The sequence below is a fragment of the Tamandua tetradactyla genome, chromosome 13 (assembly GCF_023851605.1).
Source record: "Tamandua tetradactyla isolate mTamTet1 chromosome 13, mTamTet1.pri, whole genome shotgun sequence".
NCBI lineage: Eukaryota > Metazoa > Chordata > Mammalia > Pilosa > Myrmecophagidae > Tamandua > Tamandua tetradactyla.
In genome coordinates, this window is record NC_135339.1 from 50,579,847 (window position 1) to 50,598,324 (window position 18,478).

Below are 18,478 nucleotides of genomic sequence, written 5' to 3' on the forward strand. Positions count from 1 at the left end.
AATATGGGCAGGATCTGTGTACTAAAACAATAAAAGACTGAAGAAAAAAATAAGTAAATGGAGAGACATATTGTGTTCTAATAAAGATGTCAATTCTTCCTAAGTTAACAAGGATTATGTGTAAATACAGAAAATCTTACTAAAAAATTTGTTGAAATTTATAACATAAAGGAACTATAATAGCCAAAACAACTTTTAAAATGTTTTTATTTACCTTTGGCATTAGAATGTTAGATCTGTGTCTGCCATTGTATCCTCAGTGTTTTGTCTTCACACAAAAATTAAAGTCTGCTAATCTGGGGGGCTACAGAGAAAAAAATCACCTTTGTCCTCCAACTTTGTCTAGTTTAAGAGTATACAGCCTGGTCAACATTTATTTCTATGGACCTTTCTCCTCTGTGAACCATCTTTTCAATGACTCATTCACCTCTGATACTATTTGCTTTCTTCGCTACTTTATAAAAACTAATCTAGATGCTCCTTTTAAATTATAAATGCATGGTAAACAGCATTCATGTAGCCTTCATAAGAACCTGGCTATAAGTCTCATAAAAAGCTCAAATATTTGATATTTTATATTAACATAGGATAAAAGTGATTTTCCTTTGATATATAGTTCTGTGAGTTTTAATGCATGTATAAATTCATGTAACCACCACCACTATTGTAATACAGAAAACTTCCACCACCCCAAAAAACTCTCTCACGATGACTCTTTGAAATCACACCCAAAGAAATCAGCTGCTAATTTCTTATCAGAAACCATGGAGACAAGAAAGCAGTGGGATGAAATACGGTCAACCAAGAATTTTACAACTGGCAAGACTGTCTTTCACAAATGAGGGGGAGTGGTTCAGTGGTAAAATGCTCGCCTTCCACGTGGGAGACCTGGGTTCGATTTCCAGACCATGCACTACCCCAGCCCCACCCCCACCCCCAAAAATGAGGGAGAGATTAAGACATTTCCAGAAAAATGATGATGGAGTTCATCATCACTAGACCTAAAAGAAGTTCTTCTGATGATAGGAAAGGACACTTGACAATGGATCAAAGTGGCATAAAAGATATAAAGACCTCCTGTGTAAGTAAGCACCTGGCTAAGTATAAATTCTACTATTGTGGTGCATATTCTGGTATATCACTCTACTTCTTACAGGTTCTGTAACCGAGGTGTCACGGTCAGATTCCTGTGTCAACTTGGCCAGGTGGTGGTGCCGGTTTGTCTGGTTGGGCAAGTGCTTGCCTGTCTGTTGCTATGAGGACATTTCATAGAATTAAATCATGAGCATGTCGGCTGCATCCATAGCTGATTCCATTTGTAATCAGCAAAGGGGAGTGTCTTCTGCAATGAGTGACATTTAATCTAATCAATGGAAGGCTTTTAAAGAGGTTTCAGAAGAGACAGTTTCTCTCTTTCTGCTTTGGCCAGCAAGCCTCTCCTGTAGAGTTTGCCCAGACCCTCCATCAGAGTCTTCAGCTTCACAGACCACCCTACGGACTTTGGACTCTACGTTCCCAAGGTTGCATGAGACAGTTTTATAAATTTTATATTTACAGATATTTCTTGTTGACTCTCTTTCTCTAGAGAACCCTAACTAATACACAAGGAGCTAACTAATATGCAAATGATTATGATTACTTGAATCATTATATGTTTTTTTCTTTCTATATTATAGAATAGCTAAAAATTAATACCTGAAATTACTTAAATGCAACCAGCCTCACCCTTGTCCATTGTAATGGTCACTCTTGCCTAGTCTCACCCTTGTTTATATCTACTGTTGTAATGATCATTCTAGCCTAGTTTCCCCCATGTTTATACCTACTTGTATCAACCTTTTATATACTTACTATTGTAATGATCATTCTAGTCTAGTCTCACCCTTGTTTATACTTACTATTGTAATGGTAACAACTCCATTGCCCCTTATTTGAATCCATAAAAACTTTGAACTCCGTAGACTTGGGAAGACAGATTTTTGGACCTATAGGCCATCTGATCTCCTGCTTGACCCGTAGCAACAAACTTTTTCTCTCTTTGAAAACTGTATGTCTCAGGAATTGGTCATTTTAACACGATGGGCAGAAGAATCCACTGCCTTTGTGTGGTAACAGTGATAAAATGTAAATGCATAAAAAGTAAAAATGAATCTATGGGTTTGGACATACAATATATAGAGATGTAATGTATAAAAAGTATAAGAAAAGCGGTGAAGGGACAGAGAAGTATGGTAACAGTGTATACATATATTATTTAAGTTTACTTTTCTGCAAAAAGTCAAACGTCATTGTTACAGATTTAGAATGTTAAATTTAAGCCCATTAGGAATTACAAAGAAAATGTATTAAAAAATAGAGAAATAAATGAGAATAGATTCAATATGGTACAATACAAAAAAATCAAATAAATGTGAAAATAGGGATTAATGAAAGAATTGAGGAACAAAAAAGAGGAAGTGGCAGCATGAATGCCTGTGGTGACTGCTGTGACAGCAGTGACCCAGGATGGGTTGGAGGCAAAGTTGGCCTCCCAGAGCAACCCGGAGAAGGAGTAGTGAGAATCTGTAATCCTTTGGATTCAGCATGGTGATTCCTCCAACCATGGGTTTGTCTGCATCTACTCCTGCTGTTGCAGTACAGACCTCAAATGCTTCACATCATCATACAGCATCCCTACCTTCAGGATGACCAACACATGAAGGGAAAATGAAAGGCAGTCCAATCAGTACAAAATCCCTCAGACTCAACCTGGGAGAGCAAAGCATACTCTGTGCCTGTTCACCAGGAGCAGCATATGAGTATGTGGAGTGTCTTGAAGCCACTACATCTGAGAATAAGGAGAACCTAGATCCTTCAAATCTGATGCCACCACCTAATCTGATGCTGGCCCCAATCAGCCATTTGCACTGTCTGCTGTCAGGGAAGTCCTCCATTCCAAGAGCAGAGTTGGAGAAAAAGTGGGTTTATCCTCCAAAGCAGATGTTTTGGAATGCAATCTTAAAGAAAGGGTAGAAGTGGAAAGAAGAGACTACTAGTGAGAAAGACATGTTTAATATGATTAGAATTCACAATCAGAATAACGAGCAGGCCTGGAAGGAGATTTTGAAGTAGGAAGCCCTTCATACTATCGAATGTCTCTGTGGTCCATCACTGATCCAGTTCAGAGGTGAAGCTAGAGTATTCACCAGGGTAAGAATTTATTCCAGGCTTGGATATGAATTACCTTTTGATAGATATGATTAGATTGTTGGTAATCACACTTTTACTTCACATAGGGAAGAGTCTCATATACTTTTCTTTTTTGAACCATATTTTACCTTGCAATACATAGCAGATTATGTTATTTTCTTCCCACTTAGCTTAAATAATGGTTCCTTAGTTTTTCCTTTTAACTGCATTATTGTCTGTGTATTTAATTTAGAAAAATCCGAACAGCCTCTGAAAAATAATTGTTTTAATTTTTTGAAGAATTTGAAGAAAATTACTTTTTTCTTGCTTTTTTTCTCATGAATGCTTGATATGGAAAAACTGAAAGCCAATTTGATGCTCAGGACTTTTTACCCAGTAAAATATTTTAACTAAACCTGTTAGTGACAAATAAGCAGTAGTAATGCTTTTCAAAAAGTTACCAGTATTTCTAAGATCCTGACAATACAGTAGTGACCCCTCAGCATAATGCAAAGAAAGGAATACAATGGGAATGTATACAGCAAAATTAAGGTGTGTCTTAGAACTCCAAATTCCCATTTATATGACTTTTCCTGACTGGAGCTTGTTAGGAAATAGTTTGAACTACACCATGATTTGATGGTACTCATCCTTTGGAATACATATTTAAAATTTTAAAAATATTTCCTGCTGCTTGTTGTTCTAAAACCTTACTCTGCTACAAAAAGATGGGTCTCCTCATGGACCCTCAGCACCTAGGCTATCCCAGATTTAAATCTGGTCCCTTCTTCAGGCCAGCTTAATTTTAAACCTTGAAAGCCTGGTTCAAGTCACAATGCCAGCAGTGGTCCATGCTCTAACATTTCATTATATTTTGTTGAGTGTTAAAATTCACAAGAAGTGGGTGCATAGGTGGTCCAGTGGTAGAATGCTTGCCTTCCATGTGGGAGATCCAGGTTCGATTCCTGGACCACGCACCACCCCCCCCCCCCCCAAAAAAAAAAATCACAAGAGTGGTTTTTTTTCAGTGTGTTTTATTCATTTTTTAAAATATTTTTATTGTGAAATATAACATATATCCAAAAAAAAAGCAATAATTTTCAAAGTGCACTCTAACAAGCAGCTACAGAACAGATGTCATAGTTTGGTATGAGTTACCATTCCACAGTTTCAGGTTTTTCCTTCTAGCTGCTCCAAAACACTGGAGGCTAAAAGAAATATCAATATAATGATTCATTAATCATACTCATTTGTTAAATTCTGTCTTCTCTGCTCTAACTCCTCCTTCTCCTTTGATCCTTCTCCCATTCTATAAGAATTTTTGGGCTATGCACTTCCTAACTTTTTCATGTTGAAAAGGGGCATTGATAATATAGGATAGGGGGATGGAAATAGTTGATATTCTTGGAGAGGCTGGCCCCTTTGGGTTTCAGGGATTTTCTTGTCTAGGAACCCTCTGGAGGTACTGGGTTTCAGGAAAGTAAACTCAGTACAGGAAACTTTTAGAGTCTCAGAATCCTGGTGTTCTTTAGGGTTAACAGGCATGATCTTGGGGGTTGACAAACTGCAGCAATTAGCAATATCTAGCTAAAGTCTGAATAAGAGCAGCATCCAGAATAACCTCTTAACTCTATCTGAATGCTCTTAGCCACTGATATCTTGTTTTATTACCTCTCTTTTCCCAGTTTTGGTCCAGAAGGCATTATCAATCCCATGTTGCCAGGGTCAAACGCATCCCTAGGAATCATGTCCCACAATGTCAGGGAGACTTTCACCCCTGAATTGCATGTCCCCTGTAGGGGGTAAGGTAATGATTTTCCTTGCGGAGTTGGGCTTAGATAGAGAAAAGTCATATCTGAGCAACTAAAGAGGTTTCCCAGAAGCAACTCCTAAGCATAATTATAGGTTATCTTAGTTTTTTCACTACAGAAATAAGTTTCATAAGGGCAAGCCTCAAAATCAAGAACTTTATATGATTATATGGATACTTTATTGAAATATACCTATGGCTAAGTTAACTAAATACCCACTTTTGGCGGTTCTAAGTGCATTGTTTTCTTAAATTAAAAAAAAAATTTTTTTAATCAAGAAAAATTTGTTCTGATTGCCCTAACCACAATAACAGATATGCTTCAGGGCCCTATCTCCCTACAGAAGCTTTGAAAAAACAGCAAGAACTTGTAGAAACATCTTTCTCAAAGCTCCAGAATACAGCTAAAAAATTAAAAATCAAGGACTTGACCTATTTTCTTGAGGGTCCCTAATGTATGAGAAAGAACAGTGTTTCCCACATCGGAAAGTTTAATAGTTACATATTTCTCTCACGTCCCTTAAGGGACTCTACCAACACTTTTTAATTATCAACCCATCATAGTCTGGGATGTCTCTGGGTATTACATTAATCTATAAAGAATTATAAGGACTCATTCCCGTTCTGGTCTCCTTGTGTTTGGGTTGTTTAAATGAGCTATCCAGAAAGGGTAATTTAGATCATGAGTTACAGAAAATTCAGGTTCTAGACACAATAAACCTCTCTGCCTTTGGTATCATATAGTAGGTGAAGCTTTTTAGAACATACACTATCATCTTTTACCCTGTGTTCTAACTTACTTTAATCCCAACCAAATTGGCTTTGTTTTTATTTTACTGCGTTTAATTGAAGCCTGATCTCTTTTTTGGTTACTCTAACTATTCTTGTATGTAGCAATGCTGACTTTCAGCGCCGTAGCGCTCCAGCTCTGAATAAGAAGAGTGCTTTTTTTTTCAAACTCTGAAATCTGTTCTATATCTACTTATTAAAATGTAGTTTGAATTTTATTGTTTTGTATATATATTTTACAATAAAAATGTTTAAAAAACTGAGTTACTGGTTTTGAAAAATTACCAAAAAAAAGTATAAGATTTGCAAGTCATGATAACAACATGGCAAAAGAATGTCCTGCATTATCAGTAGTTAGGGTAAATGTAAATGGATTAAACTCTTGAGGCAAAAGGCAGAAATTGGTAGAATGGATAAAAAAGATGACCCAACCATATGCTGTTTACAAAAGACTCAACTTAAAAGTTCAAAGACACAAGTAGGTTGAAAGTGAAAGGAAAAAATATATATACCATGCAGATAACCAAAAGAAGGCTGGGGAAGATATACTAGTAACAGATAATATAGACTTTAATTCAAAAACCATCACAGGGAACAAAGAAAGTCACTAGATAATGATAACGGTATCAATTCAACAAGATAACATAACAATTATAAATATATACAGGCATACCTCCTTTTATTGTGCCTTACTTTACTGTGCACGACAAGTATTATGTCAACCCCACTTTGAGCAAAATCTATGAGCACTAACTTCATGTCTTTGTGCCAGATTTTGGTAATTCTTGTAATATTTCAAACTTTTTGTGCTGGTTTGAAAGGAAGTATGCCCCCTAAGAAAAGCCATGCTTTAATTTAAATCCCATTTCATAAAGGTAGAATAATCCCTATTCAATACTGTATATTTGAAACTGTAATGAGATCATCTCCCTGGTTGATGTGATTTAGTTAAGAATGGTTGTTAAACTGGATTAGGGGATGACATGTCTCCACCCACTTGAGTGGGTTTTGATCAGTTTCTGAAGTCCTATAAAAGGAGAATGAGAGATTCAGAGAGACTCAGAGAGAGCAGAGAATGCTGCAGCACCATGAAGCAGAGAGTCCACCAGACAGCGACCTTTGGAGATGAAGAAGGAAAACGCCTCCCGGGGAGCTTCATGAAACAGGAAGCCAGGAGACCAAGCTAGCAGATGACACCGTATTCGCCATGTGCCTGTCCAGCCGAGAGAGAAGCCCTGACTGTGTTCGCCATGTGCCTTCTCACTTGAGAGAGAAACCCTGAACTTCATCGGCCTTCTTGAACCAAGGTATCTTTCCCTGGATGCCTTTGATTAGATATTTCTATAGACTTGTTTTAACTGGGACATTTTCTCAGCCTTAGAACTATAAATGAGCAACTTATTAAATTCCCCTTTTGAAAAGCCATTCCATATCTGGTATATTGCATTCTGGCAGCTAGCAAACTAGAACACTTTTCTTTACTATTACATCTGTTATGGTGAGCTATGATTAGTGATCTTTGTTACTACTGTAATTGCTTTGGGGCATCATGAACCATGACTGTATAAGATGGCAAACTTAATCAATAAATGTGGTGCATGTTCTGACGGTTCCAAGGACCAGCTGTTTCCCTGTCTCTCTTCCTCTACTAAGGTCTCCATATTTCCTAAGACATACCAATATTGAAAATTAGGCCAATTAATAATCCTATAATGACTCCTAAGAATTCAAGTGAAAGGGAGAAGTAGTACATCTTTCACCTTAATTCAAAAGCTAGAAAGGATTAAGTTTAATGAGGAAGGCATGCTGAAGGTCAAAATGGGCTGAAAGTTAGGCCTCTTACACCAAACAGGCAAGTTGTGAATGCAAGGGGAAAGTTTTTGAAGGAAATTAAAGTGCTACTCCAGTGAACCCATGAATGATAAGAAAGCAAAACAGCCTTATTGCTAATATGAAGAAAGTTTTAGTGGTCTGCACAGAAGATCAAATCAGCCACAACATCCCATAAGCCAAAGCCTAATCCAGGGCAAGGCTCTAAATCGCTTAAATTTTCTGAAAGCTGGAAAGGTGAGGAAGATGCAGAAGAAAACTAAGAGAGGGTGGTTCATGAGGTTTAAGGAAAGAATCATTCCATAACATAAAAATACAAAGTAAAGCAGAAAATGCTGATGGAGAAGCTGCAGCAAGTTATTCAAAAGCTCCAGCTAAGATAAATGATGAAGGTGGCTACACTAAACAAAAGATTTTCAATGTAGATGAAATAGCCTTATATTCGAAGAAGATGCCATCTAGGACTTTCATAGCTAGAGAGGAAAAGACAAAGCCTGGTTACAAAGCTTCAAACAACAGGCCAACTCTCTCATTAGGAGCTAATAAGCCTGGTGATGTTAAGTGAATACCAATGTTTACTTACAATTCTGAAAATCCTGGGAGTACTAAGAATTATGCTAAATCTACTTTACTTGTACTCTACAAAGACGACATGACAGGACATCTGTTTACAACATGATTTACTGAATATTTTAAGCCCAGTATTGATACCTACTGCTCAGAAAAAAACACTCTCTTCAAAATATTACTGCTCTTTGACAATGTACCTGGGTCACCTAAGAGCTCTAATGGAGATAAGCAATAAGACTGGTGTTGTTTTCATGCCCGGTAAAAAAAAAAAAACCATTCTGTAGCCATGGATCAAGGAGTCATTTTGACTTTCAAGCCTTACTATTTAAGAAATACATTTCATAAGGCTATAGGCCTTACTATTTAAGAAATACATTTCATAAGGCTATAGCTGCCATAAATAGTGACTCTTCTGATGTATCTGGAAAAATAAACTGACCATCTTCTGGAGGATTCGCCATTCCAGATGCAATTAAGAACACTTGTGATTCACGGGAGGAGGTCAAAATATCAACAAAATAGGAGTTTGGAAGAAGTTGATCACAACCCTCATGAATGACTTTGAAAGGTTCAAGATTTCAGTGGAAAAGTAAATGCAGATGTGGTGGAAATAGCAAGAGAATTTGAATGAGAGGTAGAACCTAAAGATGTATCTAAATTCCTGCAATCTCATGATAAAATTTTAATGGATGAAGAGTTGCTTCTTATGGATAAGCAAAGAAAGTGGTTTCTTAAAACAAAATCTACACCTAGTAAAGATGCTATGATTGTCAAAATGACAATAAATAATTTAGAATATTGGGCTGGCCACGGTGGCTCAGCAGGCAGACTTCTTGCCTGCCATGCCAGAGACCTGGGTTCAATTCCCAATGTCTGCCCATGCAAAAAAAAAAAAAAAAAAAAAAAAACCATAAAAATTATTTATAATATTACATAAACTTAATTGGTAAGTAGTGCTAGGATTTCAGAGGATTGACTAAAATTTTGAAAAAAGTTCTGTGGGTAAAATGCATCAGGAGATAGAAATAGGGTAAGATATTGGGTAATTGGAGCTGAAGGGATACAGACTGTGCAACAGGACTGGATACAAAAACTCAGAAATGGACAGCACAATATTACCTAACTGTAACATGATTATGTTAAAACACTGAATGAAGCTGCATGTGAGAATGATAGAGGGAGGAGGGCTGGGGACATAAATGAAATCAGAAAGAAAGATAGATGTTAAAGATTGAGATGGTATAATATAGGAATGCCTAGAGTGTATAATAATAGTGAAATGTACAAGGTACAATTTTAAAAATGTTTTTGCATGAGGAAGAACAAAGGAATGTCATTATTGCAGGGTACTGAAAATAGATGTAATTAATATTTTAAAATGTCACCTTCTGTGTGAGACTAAAGCAAAACTTTTTATTTGTTACAAAATTTATATTTTGACTACTGCATTTCCTAATATAACTTATGTAGATTGAAAAAAATAAAAACAAAAATAAAATGCTATCAAACACCATCACATGCTACAGAGATATCTTTTGTGAAAGGAAGAGTCAATCGATACAGCAATCTTCAATAATGTCTTATTTTAAGAAACTGTCCTAGCTACCCCAACCTTTAGCAATCACCACTGTGCTGGTTTGAAACTGTTATGTATTCCCTGAAAAGTTTTGTTCTTCTAAACCTGATTCAATATTGTAGCATGGGACCTTTTGATCAGGCTGTTTTCATGGAGAGGTGATACATCCAATTGTGGGTGTGACTTTTTGATTACATGGAGATGTGACTCCACCCATTCCAAGTGGACCTTGATTAACATACTGGAGTCTTTAAAAAGCTGGCATGAGGAAACATTTAGGAGAAAGCTTAGACACAGACCTTTGGAAATGCAGAAGCCCAGTGAGATGACAGGAGCTGAGAGAGCTCACAGAAGCTAGACAGGAACCAAAGCCCAGCAGATATCATAATGTGCCTTTCCATTAGATGCTAAGAAATGAAACCCAGAGTTTTGCCCCAGAGCAGCTAAGTCAGGAACCACAAATATTGGCCTTCCTTCAGAGTGAAGGTATCTTTTTTTGGATGCCTTAGTTTGGACATTTTTAAGGTCTTAGAACTGTAAACTTGTAACTTAATAAATCCCCTTCACAAAAGCTGATCCATTTCTGATATTTTGCATTCTGGCAACTTTAACAAACTAAACCAGCCACTCTAGATCAATCAGCAGCCAGCAAGCTCAAGGGAAAACCATCTACCAGCAAAGTATTGTGACTTACTGAAGGCTCAGACTATAGCATTTTTTAAATTTATTTTTTAATTTATTTTTAAACAAAACAACATACAAAAATGAACATTCTTACCATATAATCATTCCATTCTTGGTATACAATCAATAACTCAACAGCATCACATTGTTGTACATTCATTACCATGATAATTTCCCAGAACATTTGCATCAATTCAGAAAAAAGAAATACAAAAAAAGGAAAAAATAGTCAGACATACCATACCCCACACCCCTCCCTCTCATTAACCACCAGCATTCCCATCTACCCAGTATATTCTAGCCTTTGTTTGCCCTATTTTTTTCTATACCCCTTATCACTCCCTTTCATTGATCACTAGCATTCAATCTACTAAATTCAATCCAACATTTGTTTCCCCCATCATCTATTCATTTTTAATCCCTCTGTTTTATTCATCTGTCCACACTGTAGACAAAAGGAGCATCAGACACAACGCTTTCACAATCACACAGTCACATCATGAAAGCCACACCACCACACAATCATCTTCAAAAAACATGGCCACTAGATCACAGCTCCACATCTTCAGGCACTTCCCTCCAGCCTCTCCAATATACCTCAACTAAAAAGGTGATATCTATACAATGCACAAGAACAACCTCTCAACTCTGCTTGAAATCTCTCAGCCATTAAGACTCTATTTTGTTTCATTTCTCTCCCCCCATCCTGGTCCAGAAGTTTCTCTCAATCCCCTGACGCTGAGTCCCAGCCCATTCTAGGGTCTCTGTCCCACGTTGCCAGGGAGGTCCACATCCCCAGGAGTCATGTCCCATGCAGATGGGGAAGGCAGTGAGTCCGCCTGTGGTGTTTGCTGAAAGAGGTCACACCCGAGCAACAAAAGAGGCTCTCTGGGATGACTCCCAGGCCCAATCCTAAGTAGGCCCAGACCTCTGCAGGGACAAGCCTCATATGAACAAACTCCAAGATTGAGGGCTCAGCCCACTGCCTTGATTGTCCCCACTGCCTATGAGAATATCAGGAACTCTCCACATGGGGAAGCTGAATTACCCACCCCTTGCCAATCCTCCAAGGGGATCTTGCAAACACTCCTTTATTCACTGTTCAAATCACTCTGGGATCTATTGGGGCATCACTCTGGACAAAGCTATACACACTCATGCCCTATGCAAGGTTCCATGTACTTATGGTGTCCAACTAAACTGTCTGTATGAGTTATATTAGGATATGCACTAATCAAAATACAAACAAATTTGTTTTGTTTGTACCAAACAAATATTTTTTGCTTCAGTCTCACACATAAGTTAAAGTTTGAAAACATGAATTACCATCTACTTTCAACACCCTGCAGTATTGACATTCCTTTGTTCTTCTTCATGCAAAAACATTTTTAAATTTGTACAATTTAGTCACTATCATTTTACACTCTAGGCATTCCTAGATTATACCATCTCAGTCTCCATTGTCCATCTTTCCTTCTGATTTCATTTGTGCCCCCCAGGCCTCCTCCCTGTATCATTCTCACATGCAGCTTCATTCAGTGTACTAACATTATTAAGTTAATAATAATGTTAATGTTAAATAAATAATGTTAAAGTTAATGTTAGGTAGCATTGTGCTATCCATTTCTGAATTTTTTTACAATCAGTCCTGTTATTCCTTCAGCTCCAATTACCCAATATCTACCTTATTTCTATCTCCTGATGGTCTCTTTTTTTGGCTGAAATTCTCCAAGTTCATTCACTAATGTTAGTTCATATCAGTGAGACCACACAGTATCTGTTCTTTTGTTTCTGGCTAATCTCACTCAGCATAATGTCCTCAAGATCCATCCATGTTGTGACATACTTCATAACTTTATTCTGTCTTACAGCTGCATAATATTTCATCGTATGTATATACCGCAGCTTGTTTAGCCACTCGTCTGTTGATGGACATTTGGGCTCTTTCTCTCTCTTGGCAACAGTAAATAATGTTGTTATAAACATTGGTGTGCAAATGTCTGTTTGTGTCCTTGCCCTCATGTCCTCTGAGTAGATACCTAGCAATGTGTTGCCAGATCATACAGCAATTCTATACTTATCTTCCTGAGGAACCGTCAAACTGCCCTCCACAGTGGTTACACTATTTGACATTCCCACCAACAGTGGATAGTTGTGCTTCTTTCTCCACATCTTCTTGCAGTACTTGTCATTTTCGGTTTTATTGATAATGGCCATTCTGGTGGGTGTAAGACGGTATCTCATTGTGGTTTTGATTTGCATTTCCCTAATAGCCAGGGAAGTTGAACATCTTTTCATGTGCCTTTTGGACATTTGTATTTCCTCCTATGAGAAGTGTCTGTTCAAGTCTTTTGCCCATTTTTGTAATTGGGTTATCTTTTGTTGTTGAATTGAAGAATCTCTTTATATATTCTGGATACTAGGCCTTTATCTGATATCGTTTCCAAATATTATCTCCCATTTTGTAGGTTGTCTTTTTACTATCTTGACAAAATTCTTTGAGCTCATGTTTAATTTTGAGGTGTTCCAATTATCTATTTCTTTCTTCAATGCTCATGCTTTGGGTGTAAGATCTAGGAAACTGTCTCTTATTATAAGATTTATAAGATATTTCCCTACATCTTTTTCTAGAAGTTTTATGGTCTTAGGTCTAATGTTTAGGTCTTTGATCTATTTTGAGTTAATTTTTGTATAGGGTGTGAGATATGGATCCTTTTTCATTCTTTTACATGTGGATACCCAGTTCTCTAGGCACCATTTATTGAAGAGACTGTTCTGTCCTGGGTGAGTTGGCTTGAGTGCCTGATTAAAGATAAATTGTTCATAGATAAGAGGGCCTACATGTGAACACTCTATTCCATTCCATTGGTCACTATATCTATCTTTATGCCAGTAGCATGCTGTTTTGATCACTGTAGCTTCATAATACACCCTAATGTCAGGTAGTGTGAGACCTCCGACTTCATTTTTCCTTCTCAGGATATTTTTAGCTATTCGGGGCACCCTGCCCTTCCAGATAAATTAGGTTTTGTTTTTTCTATTTCTGAAAAGTAAGTTTTTGGGATTTTAATGAGTATTGCATTGAATCTGTAAATCAATTTAGGCAGAAATGACATCTTAATTATATTTAGTCTTCCAATCCATGAACACGGCATGCCCTTCCACTTATTTAAGTTTCCTGTGATTTCTTTTAGCAATTTCTTGTAGTTTCCTTTGTATAGGTCTTTTGTATCCTTAGTTAAATTTATTTCTAAATATATTATTCTTTTGGTTGCAACTGTAAATGGAATTTTTTTCTTGATTTCTCCCTCAGATAGTTCATTACCAGTGTATAGAAACACTACAGATTTTTGAGTGTTGATCTTGTAACCTGCCATTTTGCTGTACTCATTTATTAGCTCTAGCAGTTTTGCTGTGGATTTTTTGTGGTTTTTGACATAAAGTATCTTATCAGCTGCAAACAGTGAGAGTTTACTTCTTCCTTTCCAATTTTGATGCCGTGCATTTCTTTTTCTTGTCTAATTGCTCTGGCTAGAACTTCCAACACAATGTTGAATAACAATGGTGATAGTGGACATCCTGGTCTTGTTCCTGATCTTGGGGGGAAGGTTTTCAGTTTTTCCCCACTGAGGACGATATTAGCTGTAGGTTTTTCATATATTCCTTTTATCATGTTGAGGAATTTCCCTTCTGTTCCTATCCTTTGAAGTGTTTTCAACAAGAAAGGGTGTTGAATTTTGTCAAATGCCTTTTCTGCATCAATCAAGATGATCATGTGGTTTTTCTGCTTTGATATGTTGATATGATGTATTATATTAATTGATTTTCTTATGCTGAAGCATCCTTGCATACCTTGGATGAATCCTACTTGGTCATGGTGTACAAGTCTTTTAATATGGTGCTGAATTTGATTTGCAGTAATTTTGTTGAGGATTTTTGCATCTATATTCATTAGAGAGACTGGTCTGTAGTTTTCTTTTTTCATAATATCTTTGATTGGCTTTGGTATGAGGGTGATGTTGGTTTCACAGAATAAGTTAGGTAAATTTCCCTCCTTTTCAGTTTTTTTGAAGACTTTGAGCAGGACTGACACCAATTCTTTCTTGAATGTTTGCTAGAATTCATGTGAAGCTATCTGGTTCTGGACTTTTCTTTTTGGGGAGCTTCTTAATGACTGATTCAATTTCTTTACATGTGATTGGTTTGTAGAGGTCGTCTATTTCTTCTTGAGTCAATATTTGTTTTTCATGCCTGTTCTAGTTTGCTAGCTGCTGGAATGCAACACACCAGAGACGGATTGGCTTTTAATAAAAGGGGATTCATTTTATTAGTTCTTCAGAGGAAAGGCAGCTAACTTTCCACTGAGGTTCTTTCTTACATGGAAGGCACAGGATGGTCTCTGCTGGTCTTCTCTCCAGGCCCCTGGGTTCCAACAACTTTCACCGGGGTGACTTCTTTCTTTATCTCCAAAGGCCTGGGCTGAGCTGCAAGTGCTGAGATAAGGAATGCCAAGCTGCTTAGGCTGTGCTATGTTGCGCTCTCTCATTTAAGCACCAGCCAATTAAGTCAAATGTCACTTATTGCAGCAGATACGCCTCCTAGCTGACTGCAGATGTAACTGGCAACAGATGAGGTTCATGTACCGTTGGCTTATGTCCGCAGCAACAAGACTAGGTATGCTCACCTGGCCAAGCTGACAACTGAATCTAACTAACACAATGCCTTTCTAGGAAGTTGTCCATTTCATCTACATTGTCTAGTTTATTACCATAAAGTTGTTCATAATATCCTCTCATTAACGGCTTTATTTCTGCAGGGTCAGTAGTTATATCACCTCTTCCATTACTGATTTTATTTACTTGCATCCTCTCTCTTCTTCTTTTTGTCAAGCAATCTTATTGATTTTCTCTAGCTTTTGGTTTTGCTGATTTTCTCGATTGTTTTCATGTTCTCAATTTCATTTATTTTTGCTCTACTTTTCGTTATTTCTTAGCTTTTGCTTCTCTGGGGTTAGTTTGCTGTTCTTTCTCTAGTTCTTCCAAATGGACAGTTAATTTCTCCATTTTTGATCTTTCTTCTTTTTTTATATAGGCATTTAGGGCAATAAAGTTCACTTAGCACTGCCTTTGCTTCATCCCATAAATTTTGATATGGTGCGTTTTTCATTTTCATTTGTCTTGAGATATTTACTGGTATCTCTTGTAATTTCTTCCTTGACACACTGGTTGTTTAAGAGTGTGTTGTTGAGCTTCCATATATTTGTGAATTTTCTGGCCCTCTGCCTATTATTGATTTCCAGCTTCACTCCTTTATGATCTGAGAAGGTATTCTGTATGATTTCAATCTTTCTGTATTTCTTGAAATGTGCTTTGCGTCCTAGTATATGGTCTATCCTTGGGAATGCTCCATGAGCACATGAGAAAAAGGTGTATACTGCTGTTGTGGGATGTAATGTTCTATAAATGTCTGTTACGTCTAGCTCATTTATTGTATTATTCAAATTCTCTGTTTCTTTATTGATCTTCTGTCTAGATGTTCTGTCCATTGATGAGAGTGAGGAATTGAGGTCTCCAACTATTATGGTAGATGTGTCTATTTCTCTTTTCAGTGTTTTCAATGTTTGCCTCATGTATTTTGGAGCACTCTGGCTCGGTGCATAAATATTTATGATTGTTATGTCTTCTTGTTGAATTGTTCTTTTTATTAATATATAATGTCCTTCTTTGTCTCTTTTAATTGTTTTACATTTGACGTCTAATTTCTTGGATATTAGTATAGCTACTCCTGCTCTTTTTTGATTGTTGTTTTCATGAAACATCTTCACCCAACCTTTCACTTTCAACCTATCCTTGTCGTTGGGACTAAAATGTGACTCCCATAGACCCATCTAATGGGTCCTGTTTTTCAATCCATTCCGCCAATGTATGCTTTTGGTTGGCAAGTTTAATCCACTAACATTTAGTGTTATTACTGTAAAGGCAGTACTTTATTCTACCATGTTACCTTTTGGATTTTGTATGTCATATGTAATTTTTCTTCTTTTTACATTTACTGATAGTCTTCCTTTCTACACTCTTCTCTACATCTCTCTCTCCTGTCTTTTCCTATCTGTCTCTAGTGCTCCCTTTAGTATTACTTGCACAGCCGATCTCTTGGTCACAAATTCTCTCAGGGATTCTATGTCTGAAAATGTTTTAATTTCTCCCTCATTTTTGAAAGACAATTTTGCTGGATATAAAATTCTTGGTTGACAGTTTTTCTCTTTTAGTATCTTAAATACATCATAGCACTGTCTTCTCATGTCCATGGTTTCTGCTGAAAATCTACACATAGACTTATTGGGCTCCCTTGTATGTGATGGGTTGTTTTTCTCTTACTGCTTTCAAGATTCTCTCTTTCTCTTTGACATCTGACATTTTGATTAGTAAGTATCTTGGAGTACATCTATTTGGATCTAGTCTGTTCGGGGTTCGCTGCACTTCTTGGATGTGTAATTTTAAGTCTTTCTTAAGAGTTGGGAATTTTAGTGATAATTTCCTCCATTAGTTTTTCTCCTCCTTTTCCCTTCTCTTCTCCTTCTGGGACACCCACAACATGTTTATTTGTGCACTTCATATTGTCATTCAATTCCCTAAGTCCCTGCCCATATTGTTCCATTCTTTTCCCTATATTTTCTTTTGCTTGTCAAATTTCAGATGTCCTGTCCTCCAGTTCACTAATCCTGTCTTCTGCCTCTTGAAATTAACATTGTAGGTTTCCACTGTTTTTTCATTCTTCTACTGTGCTTTTCAGTACCAGAAGTTCTGTGATTTGTTTTTTCAGACTTTCGATTTCCTCCTTTCGGTAATCCCTTGCCTTCTTTATATCCTCCCTCAATTCATTGATTTGATTTTTGATGAGGTTTTTCATGTCTGTTTGAACATTCTGAATTAATTGTTTCAACTCCTGTATCTCATTTGAATTGCTGGTTTGTTCCTTTGACTGTGCCATATCTTCAGTTTTCCTAGTATGATTTGTTATTTTTTGCTGGTGTCTAGGCATTTAATTTCCTTAATTAGTTTATTCTGGAGATTGTTTTCACTTTTTCACCTAGGATTTTCTTGCTGGATGACTCTGTTGTCTATCTGTTCTTTGACATTCAGTTCAGCTTATTCTACACCTCTAGCTTAGTTTTTGTTTAACAGATCAGAATTTTTCAGTTCTTGTTTTCTTGTTTCTTGCCCTGCCTGTATGGTGCCTTTTCCCCTTAGGAGGGTCTACTTAGGTATTATAAACTCCAGTTAGATTTTCCCAGACCAAACTGGCCTCCTCTCAGAAGGAAAGAGTCACCACCGTCAGTTTTCCATTAGGGTGAGACCCAGCAGGCTGAAAGACTTTCCTATGAAGCCTCTGGACTCTGTTTTTCCTATCCTACCCAGTATGTGGCACTTTGTCTGCCTGATGGTCCTACCAGCATAAGGTGATGTGGTACCTTTAACTTCAGCAGACCTTCCCTGCTGGGTGCATGGCTGAGACAGTGGAGAGATTGTAGGCTGGTTTTAATAGCTTCAGTTTTCCAGACCCTGGGGTCAGGATTCCTTGAGGGAGGGATTCCACCTGAGCTAGGCCCCACCCTTCTCCTGGGGAAGGCACAGCCTCCAGACAAACTCTCAAACAAGCTTAATTCTGCCTGTGCCTAGGGCAGTTGGAGCCTGAGAAGTCCTGCAGCTGTATCCAAATAGCAGTCATACCATAGAAACACAACCACAAAAAAAGAAAAGGAGAAAAAAAAATCCTTTTCAGAGTGGTACCTCTGGTCCGTGGATTTGCCAAGCAAGAGCTTAAGTTGGTATGTTGCTCTGTGTATTTCCAGGTCCTATGTGCCCCTTCCTTTCCTTCAGGGCCCAGACCCTTTCAAGTATTTTGTGCTGTCTGATTCAAAAAATCTCTGGTTTTTGTTTTTGGGTTTTTTTCTTTTTCCATACACCCTGTCCCCTCTGCACTGGGGCAAAAACCAGCAACCTCAGCTTTTACTCAGGTTTAGCTGAGCTGGGGGCCTATTTTTAGTAGTC

General features: G+C 37.4%; 1 protein-coding gene and 1 pseudogene across 3 annotated transcripts in view; one reads left to right on the forward strand and one right to left on the reverse strand.

The window, feature by feature from the left end:
• TBC1D12 (TBC1 domain family member 12) overlaps positions 1-18,478 on the reverse strand; it is a 213,578-nt gene that overhangs the window by 152,238 nt on the left and 42,862 nt on the right. The gene's annotated exons all lie outside the window — the stretch shown is intronic.
• Positions 2,602-5,910, forward strand: LOC143654541 (holocytochrome c-type synthase pseudogene; annotated as a pseudogene).